The sequence below is a fragment of the Nyctereutes procyonoides genome, unplaced genomic scaffold (genome assembly GCF_905146905.1).
Source record: "Nyctereutes procyonoides isolate TBG_1078 unplaced genomic scaffold, NYPRO_anot_genome, whole genome shotgun sequence".
Classification (NCBI taxonomy): Eukaryota; Metazoa; Chordata; class Mammalia; order Carnivora; family Canidae; genus Nyctereutes; species Nyctereutes procyonoides.
In genome coordinates, this window is record NW_026575030.1 from 36,757,945 (window position 1) to 36,776,720 (window position 18,776).

The 18,776-nt window shown below is 43.4% G+C and overlaps 1 protein-coding gene across 6 annotated transcripts in view; it reads right to left on the reverse strand.

Annotated features, from left to right (window-relative positions):
* BBX (BBX high mobility group box domain containing) overlaps positions 1-11,765 on the reverse strand; it is a 268,615-nt gene extending 256,850 nt beyond the window's left edge. For 4 of the 6 annotated variants that reach the window (XM_055316272.1, XM_055316271.1, XM_055316267.1 and 1 more), the window contains exons 1-2: positions 11,617-11,765; positions 8,135-8,206 (exon numbers count right to left, since the gene is read on the reverse strand). The gene's annotated coding sequence lies outside the window, so the exon portion shown is untranslated. Of the gene's footprint in view, positions 1-8,134; positions 8,207-10,480; positions 10,500-11,039; positions 11,219-11,616 lie in introns of those variants that run through there. The other 2 variants (XM_055316268.1, XM_055316269.1) reach the window with 2 other exon arrangements.
* Positions 11,766-18,776: the final 7,011 nt, after the last annotated feature.

Here is an 18,776-nt window from a genome sequence, read left to right on the forward strand (position 1 = left end):
TGATCCTGGGGTCCTGGGATTGAGTCCTGCAAAGGGGTCCCCACAGGGAGCTTGCATCTCCCTCTGCCTAGGTCTCTGCTTCTCTCTGTGTGTCTCTCATAAATAAATAAATTCCTAAAAAAAAAAAAAAAAAAAAAAAAGTAGGGTGCCCAGCTGGCTCATTGGGTATAGCACATGACTCTTGATTTGGGGTTGTGAGTTCGAACCCCATGCTGGGCATAAAGATTACTTAAAAAAAAAAATAGGAAGGAAGGAAAGATCTTAACTTAGCATTTCTTAATCATTGAAAATAAAGGTATCTACAATCTCTATGAAACAATACAACCCAAAAACATTCTCACTTGACAGTAGATTAAATTTGCAGAAAACATTTTCTATTTTTACTTTTCTGATAGAATGAAAGATATGCAAGTGGCAATATCATAAAGAAAATGTAACCCCTTCATGAAACTCTAACAGTAAACTTGGTTCACCATTATATGAGAAACGGAGTTTCAAGTACGGATTTCAACGTATCTATTTGTTTAATAAATCAACTACAGGGGTGCCTGGGTGGCTCAGTCAGTTAAGCAACTACCTTTGGCTCAGGTACTGATGTCAGGGTCCTGCGAGGGCTTTCTGCTCAGTGGGGGGGAGTCTGCTTCTCCCTCTCCCTCTGCCCCTGCCCCCGCTCGCGCATGCTCTCTCTCTCTGTTAATATAAATAAAATCTTCAAAAAATAATTTTAAAAACCAACAACTATAACAAAAACAAACAAAAAAAAGGAATAATAATGTCAAAATGATATAGGAGGTCCAACTAACAGAGGTAGGGTGGGATCGGGCGGGGGAGGGGATTAATCTTTCCTTACGTAGGAGGAGCCTTTCACTGCTCATCTTAGGAGGTACAAATGCTAACCACCATTTTGCTTACTTGACTTTATACCTCTGATGCCTTCCACCCTCATAACTGAAGCCTGGGAGTTTCAACAGACAGTGTGACTGAGTTAATATATAATGGTGAGGTATCTTGTGAGGGTATCTTACATGATTCACCAGCTTGCAATGAACTCAACATGTTCAGATGATCGGTGATCAAAATCAGCAAAAGGATACTCGCTGAGTTAAATGGGTAGGAATACCAGACAATTTCACTCCGTGGACTAAGAAAGTTAATACGACAGGATCACAGTCCCTTATCTGAAACCTCTAGGTCCAGGTATGCTTCAGATTTTTTCGAATCTTAAAGGTCAGATGGAGCATACAGCATATATTACGTAACATTCCTAGCTAGATCTAGGATAGCACCTCATAGCCAAATATATTACTATTTCTACAGCAAAATACGTGAATAATCTTTCTAAGTGGGCTTTGACACTACTTTAAACAAGCCCATGACAGTTTGGGTCTGCCACCAAAAGAGCTTTGATTCCAAACTTCTGGAGGGAAAAGAAACTTCATTTTTCAGACATTTTTTAGATAAAGGGTTGTGAATGTACATCCAATACCACAACACATCAAGTATAAAGACATTTTCAAAATATATAGAGCTTCTTAACTTATTGGAGATGAAAAATTAATATAAATTAGAATTTAGCAAAAAAGATGTTCCCAGCAAATACAATCTTAAAACTAGGAAACACAAGTTACTTAATTTTAATTTATTCAAATAAATTAAATGAATGTTGAGACTACTTAAAAAATAAATGTCTATCTCAGAGGCAATGAGTATTTGAGTTAAGACAGGAATGTCTGAGAACCCTCATACTTAACAATCTTCCGTACTTCCTTTGCATTTGACCACATGTTGCATTTTCCCCAGCTTTTGGTTTTCACATTGTTTGAGATTTCAGGGATTTGGTGTATTTCCCATTCATCTTCTCCTTAGCTTGTCCCTCTTTTTTATTTAAGTGCCTATTCTGTGCAATGTAATTTGTTACGCACTCCGGATGTAACGCTTCTCAATCTTCACGCCTTGACACAAGGCTAAGTTTTAATTGGTTGTGAGGAATGCCCACGTAATTAGTTACACACAAAGTCCCACAGTTTATAAAGAATTTTACATGTTTGTTTATGGGTATATCCAAAGTTTTCATTACAGTAGCATCAGTCTCACTTATATTCTGATATATTTTCTTGATAGGGAAAGAAGTGGCTTTATCACACTGTGAACCACCTATAAACCCACCAGATAATTAATTGATCTATGTCTGTAACTGGGGAATTATAGTACCCTTTGTGTAAACAACAGTTACATGTGTCTTAGCAGAAGAAAGTTTGAGAACTCCTGCTCTAAGACATTCCACGATGGACCAAAGTCACCGGAAAGAATGCTCCGTGCCAACAACTAACCACTTTGCAATATGAAAAGAGCTACTCTCCTCTTCTGGGTTGTCTTTTTAAAGAGATCAGGAAATCATTCCCCAAATCTGAAGGGGCACCATACTTAACTATGACACGCCTTGTTATTCATTTTTATCCTTTTATCCTGGTTATTATTATTTCCTTCTTCAATAATAAACGCTTACCTAACACCTCACATCCAGTTAAAAATGCACCAGTGTTTGATACCAGGGTTGAGAATTATAGTTGGCCCCTGAACAACATGGAACTGTGCAAGTCCTCTTATACAAGGATAATTTACAGTACAAAAGTAAAATGTATTTTCTCTTCCTTATGATTTTCCTAATAACATCTTCTTTTCTCTAGCTTCCTTCATTGTAATATAGTTTATAATACATATAACATACAAAATATGTGACTTTATGTTATCAGTAAGGCTTCTAGCCAACACTAAGTTATTAGTAGTTAAGTTCTTGGGGAGTCAGAAGTTCTATGCAGATTTTTGACTGCACAGTAGGGAGGGGGGCTGTTGGCACCCCAATCTCTGTGTTGTTCAAGGGCCAACTGTACTTTAGAGGAAACAAAAATTAAAAGGCACAGGCTGATAGAGCATGCAACTCTTGATCTTGGGGTCATCAGTTCAAGTCCCACGATGGGGACAGAGTTTACTTTAAAAAAAAAAAAAAAGAGGGGGGACACCTGGGTGGCTCAGCTATTGAGTGGCTGCCTTTGGCTTAGGGCGTGATCCTGGGGTCCTTGGATCGAGTCCCACCTCCGGCTCCCCACAGGGATCCTGCTTCTCCCTCTGCCTATGTCTCTGCCTCTCACTCTGTGTCTCTCATGAATAAATAAAATCTTTAAAAATAAAAATAAATACAATATTTTAAAAGATGTTTAAAAAATTAAAAGGCACAGCTTTGAGAAACTTCAAATTTAGTAGGACTTGTGATGAGGGGAGACAGAACTATTAGAACATATATATGGAGTGCTGACTGTGGATAAGGATCATTACGCACATCACTGTCTTGTGTGATTCTCATTCTGTTGCATTGTAAATATTTTTGCACATAATGATGGAAGTTTATTTTGTAGTGACATGCTTAAAGTCCCTCGGTCAGTAAGCAAGAAGGGCAACAGTAGTGGAATCCAGGAATCTTTGGCTTCAAAGCCTCTGTTCCTTCTACTACACCTGCTACTCTCAGGGCAGAGGGTGACAAGGGCTCTTGTCACACTGAGGTACTGCCAACACGCTGACTGAAACACAGCCACAGATTGCTGAAGCTGGAAGAGACCTCGTCAAAGAACCTGAACCCCACATTCAGTGCATGACTCCTACTCACTCTTTAGCCATCTGTCCCCTACACCAGAGTTTCTTAAAGTATGTCAGAGTCACTTCAGAAATACTAAAGCCCTAGCTAAAACACAGATTCCTGGGCCCCACTTCAGTCTCACTAAATCAGCTTATCTGGATTTGGGACCTGAGGACCTCCATTTTTTTTTTTTTAAGATTTTATTTTTCAGTAATCGCTACACCCAACATGGACCTCAAATCTACAACCCTGAGATCAAGAGTAGCATGCTGCACTGACTGAGCCACCTAGGGATCCCTGGGGGGTGGGTGGGGGCGTCCATTTTTAACAAGTCCTCCAGGTTGGTGTTTTTTCAAACTCTAAATCATAAGATCAATTTAGAGAATAACACTGTGTTTTTTTAATAAAAGTTTGAAACACATTAGATTTATAAAAATCAGACAGGAACAGAAAATACCAGAGGGCACTACTCTAGTACTATTTCAGCAAAACTTTTGTTTCAGTTTTTATATATGAATTGGGATAGAAAAGGTATTTCTTACCATACATCTCAGCCAAAAACATTTAATATGGCTCCCTCACACAATTTTTATCCTCATTTGTATTTCTCCTTTGGAATAAGTTATCGATGTTTTATGTAATTACTCCCTTTACAAAAAAAAAAAAACAAAAAACATTCAACGTCCATTTTAGGATCCTAGTTATTCCATTCTAGGAACTTCCGTTTTATCCCCTGATCTCTTCACGTGAGGGCCATGTTTAACAGTTAGTTTAATTACTCAATCAATATTTTACAGTATTTATTTTTCTAAGACTTCAAAAAATTCAACTCATTCTCATTTTTACTTTGTACTTTATACAACCTCCTCACGAGCTGTAGTTATTTCACTATCCAGATCATTGAACTCACATATCTTAACTTATTAAAAGTTTATATTTTGGTAGATGTGCCAATGCTTCATGGTCTATATTCATCCCTTTAAGACTTTCATTCCCTTAATCTTTCATCTTCTCTGTATTTATATATACTTTTAGATAGAATTCGTTATTGGCTTGCCTGCTTTTGCATTTCCATTGTGTAACCTGTCCTTACTCCAGTTTTCATCTCATCTTTTTCTTTGAAAGAAAAAAAAAATGAAAACAATCCCTATTAATACACGGGGATTTTCTGCATGTGTCTTTACAGTTTTAAAATGATGTCGGCATTTCAAGAAACTGTAATTGCCTGCTAAGGGATAATATGAACATATATGAATGTTGAGAGCAGCTGTACTCAAAAAGTGCTTTCCTCAGGTATAACTTCATATATAGAAATCTCTACAATTCGACACAGTATGTGATGACTGCCCTTGAGGTAGTACAAACCCACTGATTGAATTACAGTCACAGAATCTTCTAGCTAGAAGACCCTCCTTCAATCTTTAGCCTTAGTCCTTACTACTCTCAGAGTAGTGTTTCTCAAAGTATAGCCTGAGGACCACCTGTATCCAATTTACCTGGGGCATGCGATAAAAACCAAACAGTAAAATTACAATGTTTTTATGATTTGGGTTTGTTTTCATTTCATAGTGAGAGGAAGGAAGTTGACTAAAAATATAAAAAAGATATCACTCAGACCTATTTTAAAAGGTGCCCTCAGTAGTGAAATGTTAAAAAACCAGATGGACTTCAAACTGCAAGTTCAAGAAAAGTGTCTCTTTCTTAAGTTAAGCACTGCCTAAGATTAACTCTTAAAAATACAGGTGTACCACACTGGTGATGCAATATGCCACAATTAATTACCTAAATTTAGTAACTTAGAACATTTAAATATCACAATTTTAAACACTTCTTTCTGCACTTTTTTATGACACTAATAATTTCAAGGATTTTCCTTGAAACAGCCATGTCTATCATGAGGCTATTTTCAAAAGGTTTTTTTAGCAGGGTTGAACGGTGAAGTCTTTTTACTTCTATTAAAGATTTCTAATATAAAAGTAGTTGATACTCGTGCTAAGATACAGTTAAAAATATGGCCCTTGCTTTACCTGTGCTATGAGAAACGTAGGAAAATGTGAACCTTTAATATTTTGGCTTATGATTGATTATTAATTGGAAATTTTGTCTGTCATTTTACTGAAAAATACTTTATACTTTAGCTGCAGAGGAAGATGTTCGTGAATTGTGCCGCATTATTTTGAGGCTGTTCCTTCTTTATCTACATCCAAAATGCCTTATCAATTACATAGCTACTTACAGCTTAAGCAAACCATAATTACGTGTTCATCCTAGCTTTCACTCAAAGCTGTGTTCTTAATTCAATGTCTAAACAAATCTCCTCTTTTTCAATGGATTAAGTATAAAGATCAGATCTATAAGGTCAAAGGTGACATATACTTTCCAAGTTGTAGAGAAGAGCTATCTCACGAACTCCTAAACCCAGAACTTTAATTTAGATATGGAGATCAAGAGGAATTAAAAAAAAAAAAAAGTGTCAAAATTGCACATTTTGTTAATATCTAAGTCTCTAGCGGAAGATTCTTTCTAAACCTGCTACAGTACCTCCAAAAGATGTAGCACTAAGAAACAACATACATGAACCTCCTCTTTTTAACAGCTAGCATCAATGTGAAATGCAAATTAGGACTTCAGTTTCAGAACTTAATAGAGATATGCAGAATAATAAAATGGGAAGTTTGGAAACTCTTGGCAATATAGAAGCAAAACCTCTATCTAAATTCTTATTTTGATAATTAAGCTTCAAATCAAATAAATATATTTTAGATGCAAATAACTGGTAATTCATTGTCAGGGTGACTTCTCTTAGATCACTACTACAAGTTTTACACTACAAAAACTACTCTCACTTCAAAGACCGAGACTGTTCTTGAAAATATTGTTTTAATGAAGCAGTTGTTTGATACCTCAAAGAAATGCAAGAGCTCATCAGATCGCTTTTATTCTGGAAATTACGGATTCCCATTTTAAATTTTGAATTGGTCAAATATACTTCCACGGGGAAAGAACTAACATTAAAAGTTTGCTCTAGTGAACAAAATAATGCGCCTCACATGTATAAATGTGGTGTTCTTTAGTAAATCAGGAATGCACTTTGAATACTCTTGCCATATGTTCAAAAATGAAAAACTTCTCTCGCAAACAAGCTTTAAAAATTTTTTTTTTAATTTTTTCAAAGACACTGAAATCCACATACTTTGGTGTGCACTAAATCCATCTTACAGAACCATCTCATTCTGACCATTCCAATCGGACTGTTAGGTATGTGACGTATTAAGAGGTTCTCTTAACTATCTGAAATAATGTGATATTTACATTCCATGAAAGATGTTGGACAAGGAACTTATAATCATCTAAGGTTCTCTGCAACATCAGAGTATGTTCTGCTACTATATGGAAACTACCAGAAAGGCCTGGTCCTCAATTTCTCTCATTTTTAAGACAAACTTTTAGTAACACGTATAGTATCTTATTAGCAAGTCGGGCAACAAAACAGATCTCTTTACTTTTTTTTTTTTTTTAATTGAAAACTGAGTTCAAGTCTATTTCCATTCACAAAATACAAACTCCATCTTCACTAAGGTAGTATTATCGAGTACCGCAACCGATACACACATTTAACTTATCAGCAACCTGGAATATCTGAGGTGTTCCTTACAATGGAGGGGTATGTTGTAAGCTAGTTTTCTGCAATTTGGGCTCAGCTTGCTGCTTTCAAAAGTTCTATAAACTCTCGCCCTAGACCGTTACTTCTCAAAAACTAACTTTACAGGCACTTGTAGTCCCACATGTTATTTCACCAATTTTTCCATTTGGGGGGCCTGCATGTGAAAACAGGCACTTAAGGGATTTCAGAGCTGCTGTTCATTGCATATACATGCTGTTAGAATATATCCAAGTTCTCTAAATGTGTACATTTTGAAGGAAATTATGATTAATTTGGAAACAGTGATTTGCCTTTGATATCAGGCTGGTACACTAAATACTAGATTTACTATACTGTCCAGTCCACCCTTCCCCACCGCAAAAATAACTGTCACAAACAGCACAAGTTACCCAAGACAGAGCACCTAGGAAAGAGTAGGCAAATGTCAGTCACTATAATTAGAGAGGCATTCTACACAATGCTTCCTTGGGTTTTTAATAATTCTCTCCACTCAGGCTACAATCTTTCTACAATATTATCTGGTATTAAATTTCCTAGGCCTTGAACTCCCTAAAATTTCATTATCAATTAAAATGACTATCTGAAAGTTTAAGTTTTCAAATGATACTTGCAGATAAATGCGAAGTAAACATCTAGACTACCTTAAAATAATAAATAACAGCAACTGAATTCTACAAACGAAGACTCATAAACTGACTTCTACTGTGGGAAACTCAGTAAGACAAGATTTCTGGGGTGCTGCAACCCCAGTGAGCCATCTTCTTGCGTGAACAGTAAGGACCCTTGGGCCACCGCTAATAGCCATCCGGCTTCCCTGTAGGAAGAGTTTGCATACTTACCCAGGAAGGCAAATGGAAAGTACACAGGGAGGAAGATGAACTGCGGCAAAGCCTTTGTCATATGATAGTGACCTATAAAGTATCAAATAAGGTACATCATCAGTATGGTAGAGCTTTACAATATAGAGTCCCAACTCCTGCAACACCTAAGAAGGAAGGTCCCCAAAAGCCAGGAGTCCAGCACCCCACCAACCCTTCCCCTCTCTCTGCCTCCCACCCCCACGCGCAAACTGTGCAAAGAAGCCGCCTGCATTCAGGGAGCAGAGGCTGAGGGTAGCCCAGCTGGCATTCCAGGGTGCCTCCTGCACCCTCGTTCCCTACTCCCCGTATGTACAAAGCTGAAAGTTGATCCTTTTCTGCAAAACCCAAACCCCACACCGCGATCATTCATCAACTTGCACAAGTGATCGCCGCCCCCAGGACAAACAGACCAGTAACCAAATCATAGCAATCGACAGGCAGCCCAGGCAGCCGGAGCCTCCCCTCCCTGCCCTGCCCTGCCCTCCCCTCCCCGGTGCACGGTGCACGGTGCACGGTGCAGGGCGGCAGCAGCCGGTGCAGGTAGCGCAGCCCTCAGCCCTGCAGACCTGGGGCGGCCACAGCCGTCGCCCGCACGCCCGGCCCCAGTCGCAATCCCGAGATTGGAGCTCGGAACCGAGCCGGGAAACACAGTCGCCGGAGCCCGGGGAGCCCGGGGAGCCCGGGGAGCCCGGGGAGCCCGGGGCGGCAAGTGCAGGGCCACCGGGTCCCCGAGGTCCGGGTGGGGGGCGCTAGGAAGCCGAGGGGGAGGGGGGAGGCGAGCGAGGGCTCCCACCCCGCCTTTGTTGCTGGTCACCATCAAGTTTGCATCTTAGTACAAAATGTCGATCTTAAAGGCTGACAAGACAGAGGCAGAGGCACAGGGAGAAAGAGAAAGGGAATAGAGTCCATCTTGCTTTGGGGAAGGGGGGGGGGAGGAAAATGAAGTACAAATCCCACACTCCCGGCGTAAAAGTCTGCGGAACACCTTTCCCTAACGGAGGAGCAACGAGTGGGGTGTCCCCGAGCCCGTGCCCGCTCGCACCCGCGGCGGTCTGGGCAGCAAACGCCTCCCTCCCCTCCTCTTCCTCCTCCTCCTCCTCCTTCCCCCTCCTCCTCCTCCCTCTCCTCCTCCTCCTCCTCCTCCTCCTCCTCCTCCTCCTCCTCCTCCCGCGGGCCCCGGCGAAGATCCCGCCGCCGCCACCGCCGCCGCTGCCCCCGCTGCCCCCCGGGGAGGCGCCGCCACTCCGAGCCCGGACCGCGCGTGGGGCCGGCGCGGGGCGGGGGGCGCCGGGGACCCCCCCCTGCGGCCCCCGCCGCCCGCCGCCTGCAAAAGTCGCGCGAGCAGCGGCGGCGGCGGCGGCGGCGGCGCGCGGGAGAGGGGGCGCGCGTGGGGGCCCCACGCCGCGAGTGGGCCGCCCCGGGGACGGCGAGGGGAGCCCCTCCCCGCGTGGGCAAAGTACCCCCGGCGCCGGCAGCCCGGCGTCGGCGGCCTGGAGACCAGCACTGGACGTGTCAGTAGCAGGACGGGCAATGGTTTCAAAGCCCCAGGCCAATGACCATTAGCAGCGGCGGAGCTCGCTCCGTCCCCATCCCCCACAACCTCCACCCACCTTCCCCTCCGAGCCGCCCCCACCTCCACCCCACCTCGCGAAAACTTTTCAGCAAGATCCACCTGGGCTAATTCGTCCTCACACAGTTAAAATATCGCCCAGACCCTACACCCCGGGAGGGAAGGGGAATGCACGCTTTATTTTCCTTTCTACAGAAAGGAAAAGCAAAAAATAGCTTCTCTCTCCGTCTCTCCCTCTCCCCCCCCCCTCTGTCGTACATGTTGTGTCTTAGCTTTTTTGCATCGTTTCGTTTTACCTTCCTCATTTAGCTGAAATGATCGCGGCTATTTCACACAAGAAACGTGTTCCAGATTCTTGGGATTTAGGGTCCTTGCACATTACACGGCTCGGGGTGGGTCTCAGTTACCGTGTAAGTTTCCTACGATACCGAGACATTTAAAAAAAAAAAAAAGAAAGAAAAAGAAAGAAAGAGAGAGAGAGAGGAGGAAAGAAAGAAAGGAAGGAAGGAAGGAAGGAGAAAAAAAATGATAATAAATTTCTGAGGGTGAGCGAGCGAGGCGAGGTGGAGGAGGGAAAAAGAAAGCTCGAGTCTGATTTCTGTAATTTACTAGCGACCCGGATCGCAGCAAATAACAGTGTAACACGAGTGTGGCTCGGGAGGGCTGGGGAGCTCTTTCCGGAGGCATCGACCCCATCCCCGGGTAAAGGATCTGCAAGTTTTCTGTCATCGCGACCATGCAATGCCATAACTTACCTTCGGAAAGCTGACTTCGGGCAGCCAAGGCCTTCCTCCTCCCCTCCACCGCCACCCCCAGCCTCGCTCTCTCCACCTTAAACTTATTGACACAACATAATCCCACATTCAAGCAAAATCCTGACACAGCCTCCCTCCTCCTCTTCCCCCTCCTCTCCCTCTCTCTGCCCCCCCCCCCCCGCCTTTCCCTCCCTCTCTCTCTCTCCCCTTCTCCCTCGCCCTCTTCCCCCCTCTCCCCCTATTCTTCCTCCCGGCTCCTCGGGCACTAAAACAGCACTTTCTCCACTCGCCGCGCATTCGGTTAGGGGCGGCGGCGGCGGCGGCGGCGGGGGCGGGGGCGGGGGGGGGCGCCGGGAGGGCACCGATCCGCGGGGCCGGAGCCCCGAATCCCAACTCTCCAGATGCACGAGCCCCCGGGGCCGCTGTTCGCGGTCCGCGACGCACACGGAACGTTGCACGGATCCACCGAGGGCTGCGGCTCCGCGTACCTTCCTCCCCTGCCCCGGCGCCCCAGGCCCCACCTCCCCCGGCAGCCGAGCCCAGGCGGGGATCCACGTACTTTCGCCGCGATGAAGTTTGGGGCTCCCCGGGCGGCCGCGAGCCTCCCGCCGGCGCGGGGGCCGGCTCTGTTGTTGTTTTCCTCGGGCTGCCCTGCCCGCGCCCCGGCCCCCGTGCCCCGCTCGGGCGGCGCTGCCCGTGCGCCGAGAGGTGCTGGCTGCAAACGCAGCCTGGCACCGGCTGGCCTAGTGCTCCCCGGCCCGGCCCCCAGCCTCCCGCCCGCGGGGCACTGCCTCCGCGCCCCCCGCCGCCGCCGCCGCCGCCGCCGCCGCCCCCCACCCCCCCGCCGGCCGCCGCGACCCTCGCCCGCGACCTCTCCCGACCCAAAGTTTTGGCGGAGGGGGCAGAGCGCCCGGCGAGGCGAGGCGCGGCGGCGGCGGCGGCGGCGGCGGCGGCGGCGGGCGCGCGGGGCTCCCTCCGGCTTCCTCAAGTCCACCCTCCCGGCCGCCGCCGCCGCCGCCGCCGCCGCCGCTCCTGCCGCGGAGTCCTCGGGGCTGCAGCCGGCCGCTCGCAAGTGAGTCGGGAAAACAGAAAGTGCGGGGCGACGCCGGGGAGGGCCGGGGGCGCGGGGCGCCTACCTCGCGGGCTCGCCGGGCGCGAGGGCGTGTGCGTGGCTCGCCCTCGGCGGCCAGTCGGGGCTCGGCTGTGGGAAAGTGCAGGGGAGCTCGCGGAGCCGCTCTGCCTCCGCTCCGCCGGAGCTGCTCCACATACAGTCCATGAGCCGGGGAGCCGGGAGCCCGGCGCCGCTCAGCCTATATAAGGCGGCCTGCCATTGGTCCGCGGCCTGACGGACGGCCCGCGCGGCCAAACACAGCGCCCGTTACACCCAAACACACGCACACATACACACATTGCACGGAGACACACAAAGATCATCACATTTTCTGTGCTCTAATGTTCGGGACCTGTGGACAGGAGGAGAGGACAGGTAGAGAGGCCCAGCAGAGTGGGGCGACGGGGGGAAGCCCTGTCGGCGCCAAGTTGCCAGGCTCGAAACTGCTGTCCTTTTGACTTGGGAGGGTGATAGGGATGAACTACAACTCCACTGGATATGGGAGTGAGGGTTGGTTTCTTTTTTTTTTTTTTTTTTCTGTTTTTTCTTTTCTTTTCTTTTTTTTAAAAAAAATCGCTGCCGTGTGGCGCCCCACGGAAAGAGGCGTGCATTGTGTTACGGTTTTGTACAGCCCGACCCGGCTGACAAGTGACCGGGAAAGGCTCTCAGCGGCTGGGATTTCTTTTGTCAATGGGTCAGCAGTCGCACAGGCATAGGCCGGAACAGTGCAGGACAAGTTGATGAGGGCTGGAAGGCGTTCAGGTTGTTCGCGCCTCGTTCGCAGGCAAATTCGGGGAAGTCGACGCAAACGGGCTCAGAAACAAAGCTGAACGTTTTTGCTGGGATAACCTGTCTGCTTTCAGCGGCCCAGGGGACAGCAGATCACCTGCGTGGGCTTACAGATGGTGCTGGGAGGTCACAGCAGGTCAGGGAAGGTGGGCTCTTGACACTTGCCCTTAAGGATAGACCTTGTGAGTCAATATGAGTAAGATTTATAGTCTGCGTATTCTCTATGATATTTACTTTACATATTTCACGACATATGTGAACATCACATGTTGGGTGACTTTGGAGATGGTGAACGCAAAGGCTGTGCTTCCTGATTTTTTTTTTTTTTCCGAAGATGCATCTTGGGCAGATTATATTTGGCAGTCCTGTATAAGCAAGTCAACAGACTGCTGGGGGCAGAAAACCAAAGCTAGAAATTAAGAGGAATAAAGTCCAGACCCCATGCTTGAACTAGCTGAACACTCTTGAGCCACTAACTTATCCTCTTTAATGCTCACAGTTGCTTTGGGGTTGATTTTTTTTTTCTCTTCTTTTAAGACTAAAATAAGAAACTTCCCCCCTCCACAACCCCCCAGTTTTCCTTCATTAAGTGTTTATTCAGCATCTACTATGTGCCGGACATGATCGTAGACCCTAGATGTTTTCTTAAGTTTCCTTCTAATTTAAGAGCCTGAATTATTCTTAAACACAAACATTTTGAAGATTATTAGATAAACACTATGATTTTATGGCCTTGATGCATAGCTGTAACACTTAAAGGAAAACAGAGAATTTATTTCAAATCCCTTTTATTTCCTTGATGCCATCTTAAGGCATCCAGTGAGTGTTATGCCATCTTAGAGTTATCCAGTGAGTGTGTGTATATGCACGTGTGTAAGAATGGCAAAGAGAAGGAGATACAGGCAGCCTGGGTGGCTCAGAGGTTTAGCGCGGCCTTCAGCCCAGGGCGTGTGATCCTGGAGACCCGGGATCCAGGCCCATGTCAGGCTTCCTGTGTGGAGCCTGCTTCTGTCTCTGCCTCTCTCTGTGTGTGTGTCTCATGAATAAATAAAATCTAAAAAAAAAAAAAAAAGAGAGAGAGAGAGAAGTAGATACAGAGAAAACCTAAGCTCTTGAAAGTTTGAAAACAAACAGTGGTATTTAGAAATACGATGTTTCATTTATTTTTTAAAGAAAAAAAACTTTTAAAAAAGAAAAAGTATATAAAATCACAGCATTTTAAACTGATAATATTAAAAGTTCTATTAATGACACTTTGCATGTATTTGAAAGATGGAACAAAGTGTTCTTTATCCATACTACTCTGCAATGAGGTAGGTACTAAGGTACCTCTTTTTTTCCCATTAGAGAAATGAGACAGGGACAAATTATATAACCTCCTCGATATTATACAGAAGAGCTGTGAAGAAGGAACTTAAACCTAGGACTCTTAAACACCCAACATGAGTTTTGAGTAACTTGACAGTCCTTCCTTCCAAAGGACAAACTTCAGGGATAAGAGGCAAATGGAGGAAAAAAATCAGAAAAATTTTCTCAGGATTTCACTGTGCTCTTTTCTGAAGAGGAAAAAAAAAAAAAAAGAATCCACATGAGTTTCTATACTTATTTGCTGATTTAAGTGTTATAATTATTTGCTAGTATATTTATGTTATGAAAAATGTAAAAGACCAGCCTACCCCTAACCTCCAACCCTAACCATAGGAAAATATCCTTTATTTCTTTATGGTTGCAAAGATTTTTTTTTTTTTGAATTATGCTTAGCTTAGCAGAATTAGAGATACAGTTTTCAAATGTTTAAATCACACGTTGTTCTCTTTCAAGTAGGTAAATGTAAAATGTTCGAGCAGGTATATACATATGTATATTTATGTCTGTGGGGTTTTAAAAAGTAATTATTTGACAGAGAGAGTGCAGGCCATGGTGTGGGGGATGGCAGAGGGAGAGGGAGAAGGAATCAAGTAGACTCTGTACTGAGCCCAACTTCAGGCTGAATCCCAGGACCCTGAGATCATGACCTGAGTCAAAACCAAGAGCTGTAGGCTTAACCCATTATACCACCCAGATACCCTTATGTATGTGTTTTTAAAGTGCAGCATTACATGGACATAATATTTATTTTTACAAAGCATATATGCACAAAAACAAAACAAAAAAGCATGAAGTAAAAATCAAATTCAGAGTTTTAATATTTTCTTCCCACACTCCTGTGATACAGTCTTATTAGCACATGCCCCAAGGTTTTGCATTGAAGGTTGGTGACCTCTGATAGGGCAGGGTGCTGACCAGGATTGATATAAGAGAGCATAGAGAAGTACACAGAAGTGTCTCACTGCAACACATTACTGATACTGGAAAACTGGTGTGTCCACAGAACCTTTATATTGGGAGAATGACACATTTTTTACATGCATATTATATATTGTTGTTGTATTAGGCATCATGTGGTAGTATAAGCCATCATTCAATAGTCTTCTGCAGATCCTTTATTGAAAGGGATCTATGTGCTAGACCCCTGTGCATGCCAGATTCTGGAAAAGGAAAATTGCCTGCTCCTAGGAGAAGTGATAGAATGGAATGCCAGTCTCCTGTATGATAGATAAGGCCTCACCACTAAGGAAAAGAGTCTTAGAACTAAACAAAATGTAGTATTTTACCACATAGGAAATACTTTTTAGATTTTTATCATCTCATTTGAGAATAAATATCAAGAAATTTTAAATGGCAATTATGCTCAAAAATTAAAAATACGATCAAGAAAAATCATAGCTTGCATAGAGTTTATTTAACTTTCATAATATAGGGTTATGAAAATAAAAACAACTCTGTTGTCTGGGTAAAACGGCATTTAAAAGGGTCTAGGAAAAAAAATTTAAAAATAAAGGGTCTCCATTTTTCCCGTTTTTACATTTGATGATCAAACAAAGTTCACAAGTTTAGCACATTCCTCCTTCTCCTGGCCTTGATTTGTCCATATTCTTAATTTTATTTTATATGAGTCATTTATTACAAAATAATTTTCGGAGAGTAAATTCAAATACGCGTGTAAACATACACATTTAAGTTTATATTAACTTAAATGTCTATAAATAACATTTACATTCTCATCTATGTACTACTTCTTTATACAATCCTAACTCAAATCCTGATGTCACCACTCCCTAACTGCATAACCTTGGAAAAATGTCTTAATCACTCTAAGACTCAATTTTCTTTTTTTGTAAAATAGGGATAATACAACTAACCGTAAATGAAATAATCCATATAGAATAATGAAGCCTGGAACCTACTGAATATTCAGTAAATATTGATTTTACTTATCGTTCACACATATGGGCCAGTGACAGCTGCTTTACAGAAAGTTTTCTAAGACATAACCAGCATATCAAATGGAGTTCATGGACTTGTTGCAACTCACTCAGCCAGTGTTTATGATTTCCCTTTAGCCGACAAGCTACCAACTCCAGCATCTCTGCATGTAAAAGGGATGTCAGACAGATCCCAGGTTAAAGCAAACATCCCATTCAGTGGCCATTATTGAGCACCTAAAAAGGCAAACTTGTAATAAATCCTTCTTTGAAACAAGCCTTGTTTTGCCCATGGAAACTCTATAGATAGTTACAGTGATGAGGGGCCTGCCCTACATAACAATTTTTGCCTTGTACTTCGCCTAGGGAGTCTTGCTTTTTTCCCTCTATAAGAAAATAATAATAATAATAATAATAATAATAAAGCAAATCACCTCTCTCCTCAAGGCCAAATCCAAGGAACTAAAAATTGGAACTTGGACAATCAAACCACTTTTTAGCACCAATGCAAGCATTCATAATTCTGAAGAGAACCTGCTTTTACTCCATCCCAACAGAGTTGGAAATAAGCAAGAAAGATTAAGGTACCTGGGTGGCTCAGTCAGTTGGGCCTCCGACTCTTAGTTTCCGCCCAGGTCATGATCTCTGGTGTCGATGTCGGTCCTGGGATCAAACACTGTGTTGAGCTCCAAGCACCACCTGGAATCTGTTTGAGTTCTTTCCCCCTCCTTTTCCCTCCCACTTTGCTCCTCCCTGTTCTACCCCACCCCCATCCTCTGTTCTCTCTCTCTCTCTCTCTCTCTCTCTCTCTCTCTAATAAATAAGTAAGGTCTTTAAAAAAAAAAAAAGATTATCTAGCTTTCCTAGAGTGAATTCCCCACTCTTATGATCTTCTACAATATTTTCTCTATATTACTCTTAAGGCATTCAAATCCCTTGCTTTGTATTACATTAGTTGTGTGTAGAGAAAAGAAACACCTAAAGAAATGATGTCTCCTTGGTTCTATTTTCAGGATAGTGGCTACCATAAGAACTTGTACATTGCCTAACATGTAACAGTAGCTCACTCAACGAAGATTTGCAGATTTGCAAAACGAAGGAACAAAAGAAGGAAGAACAAACAAAAAGTCTATGAATTCTAGGAAGGATGGGAGAGAATATAGAGATGAGAGCGGTGCCAGGAAATGCGGGGTATCTGAGGTATATGGTGACCAGAACTTACATTGTAATCTTCACAGGTTATACTTGCATATTACTTTAATTTTCTAAAGCACATCCGAGTGCATACTCACTAATGCCCACATGAGCTGGGTGAAACAAAGAAAGGGACTTTCTTTTTAAAATTGAAAAAAATTGAAGCAGGGAAAGGCTAAATGATTTCCTCAATGTTACACAACTAGTAGCAGAGCAGGACTTAGCTGTACTAAGGTCCTAGACAGCTACTCCTGCAAGCTTTCTGCCTTGGAAGAGAGAAGGAGGGGGAGTCACCAAGGAGTCACTTAAGGATCATACCATAAAACGAGGTCTCTGAGTGGACGATGATTTTGCACTAATGGATTTGATAATAAAACCAGTAAGCGCTAGTGTTAACATTAGACAGTCTTTCTAGCTACGATCTCATTAGAAGCTTCAACAACATCCCAACAAGGACTGTCTACTATGATACATCCAGCTCCTGGGAACTCCCTTCTTCTCAAGACAATCTGTTTCATCTTCGAACAGTTTTGACCACCACAGAGTTCTTCCTGATATTTAACATAATTTCTCTCCTCTCAAGTGTTATCCATTGTTCCTTATCCTCTTCCCTTGTTACCACACGGAACAATCTAATCCCTCTTCCATGGAGCACTTGAAATATGTGAAGGCAGCTGTCATGATGGCCTCCTGCCTCGAGTTGTGCCTTTTTCAGATGAACAGTCTTAGTTCCTTAAAACATTTTTCCTAGGTCACCATCTTCAATTCTTGGTCTCCTCTCAAACCCTGCCTATTGTTTTTGTGGTGTGTTCCTTCAAGTGGGATATCTAGAGGGGGTGGGGGCTGAGGCAGTGTACAGTACAGCATGACCATGGCTCCCTTATCCTTGATACAAAATTTCTATTACTGCAGCCTAAGATGGAAGGCTTTTTGCTTTTTTGGCAGTCACATCACTCTGCTGAGTGATATTGTGCTTATTCGCCAAAAAACTTTTTGAAATGTAGGCTGTTAAGCCAGTCTCCTCCTTTCTGTATGATATAATGTATTTTGGGGAAACTGAGGCATAAGCCTTTATAACCCTGGAATTATATAGTGGTTAAGAGCTGAGGCTCTGGAGTTATAACAACATGGGTTAATAGCTTGGCTCTAACACTTACTAACTTTGTGAATTTGAACAAGTTGCATAACCTCTTTTTGCTATGGCTCCTCATGTACTAAGGGATGGTAATATGTACCTCATAAAGTTACTGTAGGGGCAGCCCTGGTGGCCCAGCAGTTTAGTGCCGCCTTCAGCCCAGGGCCTGATCCTGGAGACCTGGGATCGAGTCCCACGTCGGGCTCCCTGCATGGAGCCTGCTTCTCCCCCTCTATGTCTCTAATGAATAAATAAATAAATAATCTTAAAAAAAATAAAGTTACTGTAGGGATTGAATAAAACAATATATATAAAATACTTAAAACAGCACTGGTCGTATGATAAGCATTCAGTAGATGGTAAAATAATTTTTCTTTAGCTGATGAGATTCAGCCCTGAATTCCTTTTGCTAACTTCTTATTCTTGTATGCTGATTATTTCATTCAACCTGTTTGCTATTGATCTCACCATCTTTGGTTCATTCACAGATGTGAATGCCTTCCTTACATTTTTCCAAGTCATTTTTAAAAGCATCATCGAAGGCAGAACCCAGGGCACATACCTCCAGATAGGTTAACATACATAGTTCACTGGCACTCCCGTGGTCACAGTTGCTGAACCTGTGATAGACCCACCTAATTTCACCTAAATTTAAAAAATTTTAACCTAAGGAAATATATAAAGCATAATATGGTGATCATGTAGACACTTCATTACTGAACATATTATTAACTGCCTCAAATTTATTTATAGGAAGTAAAA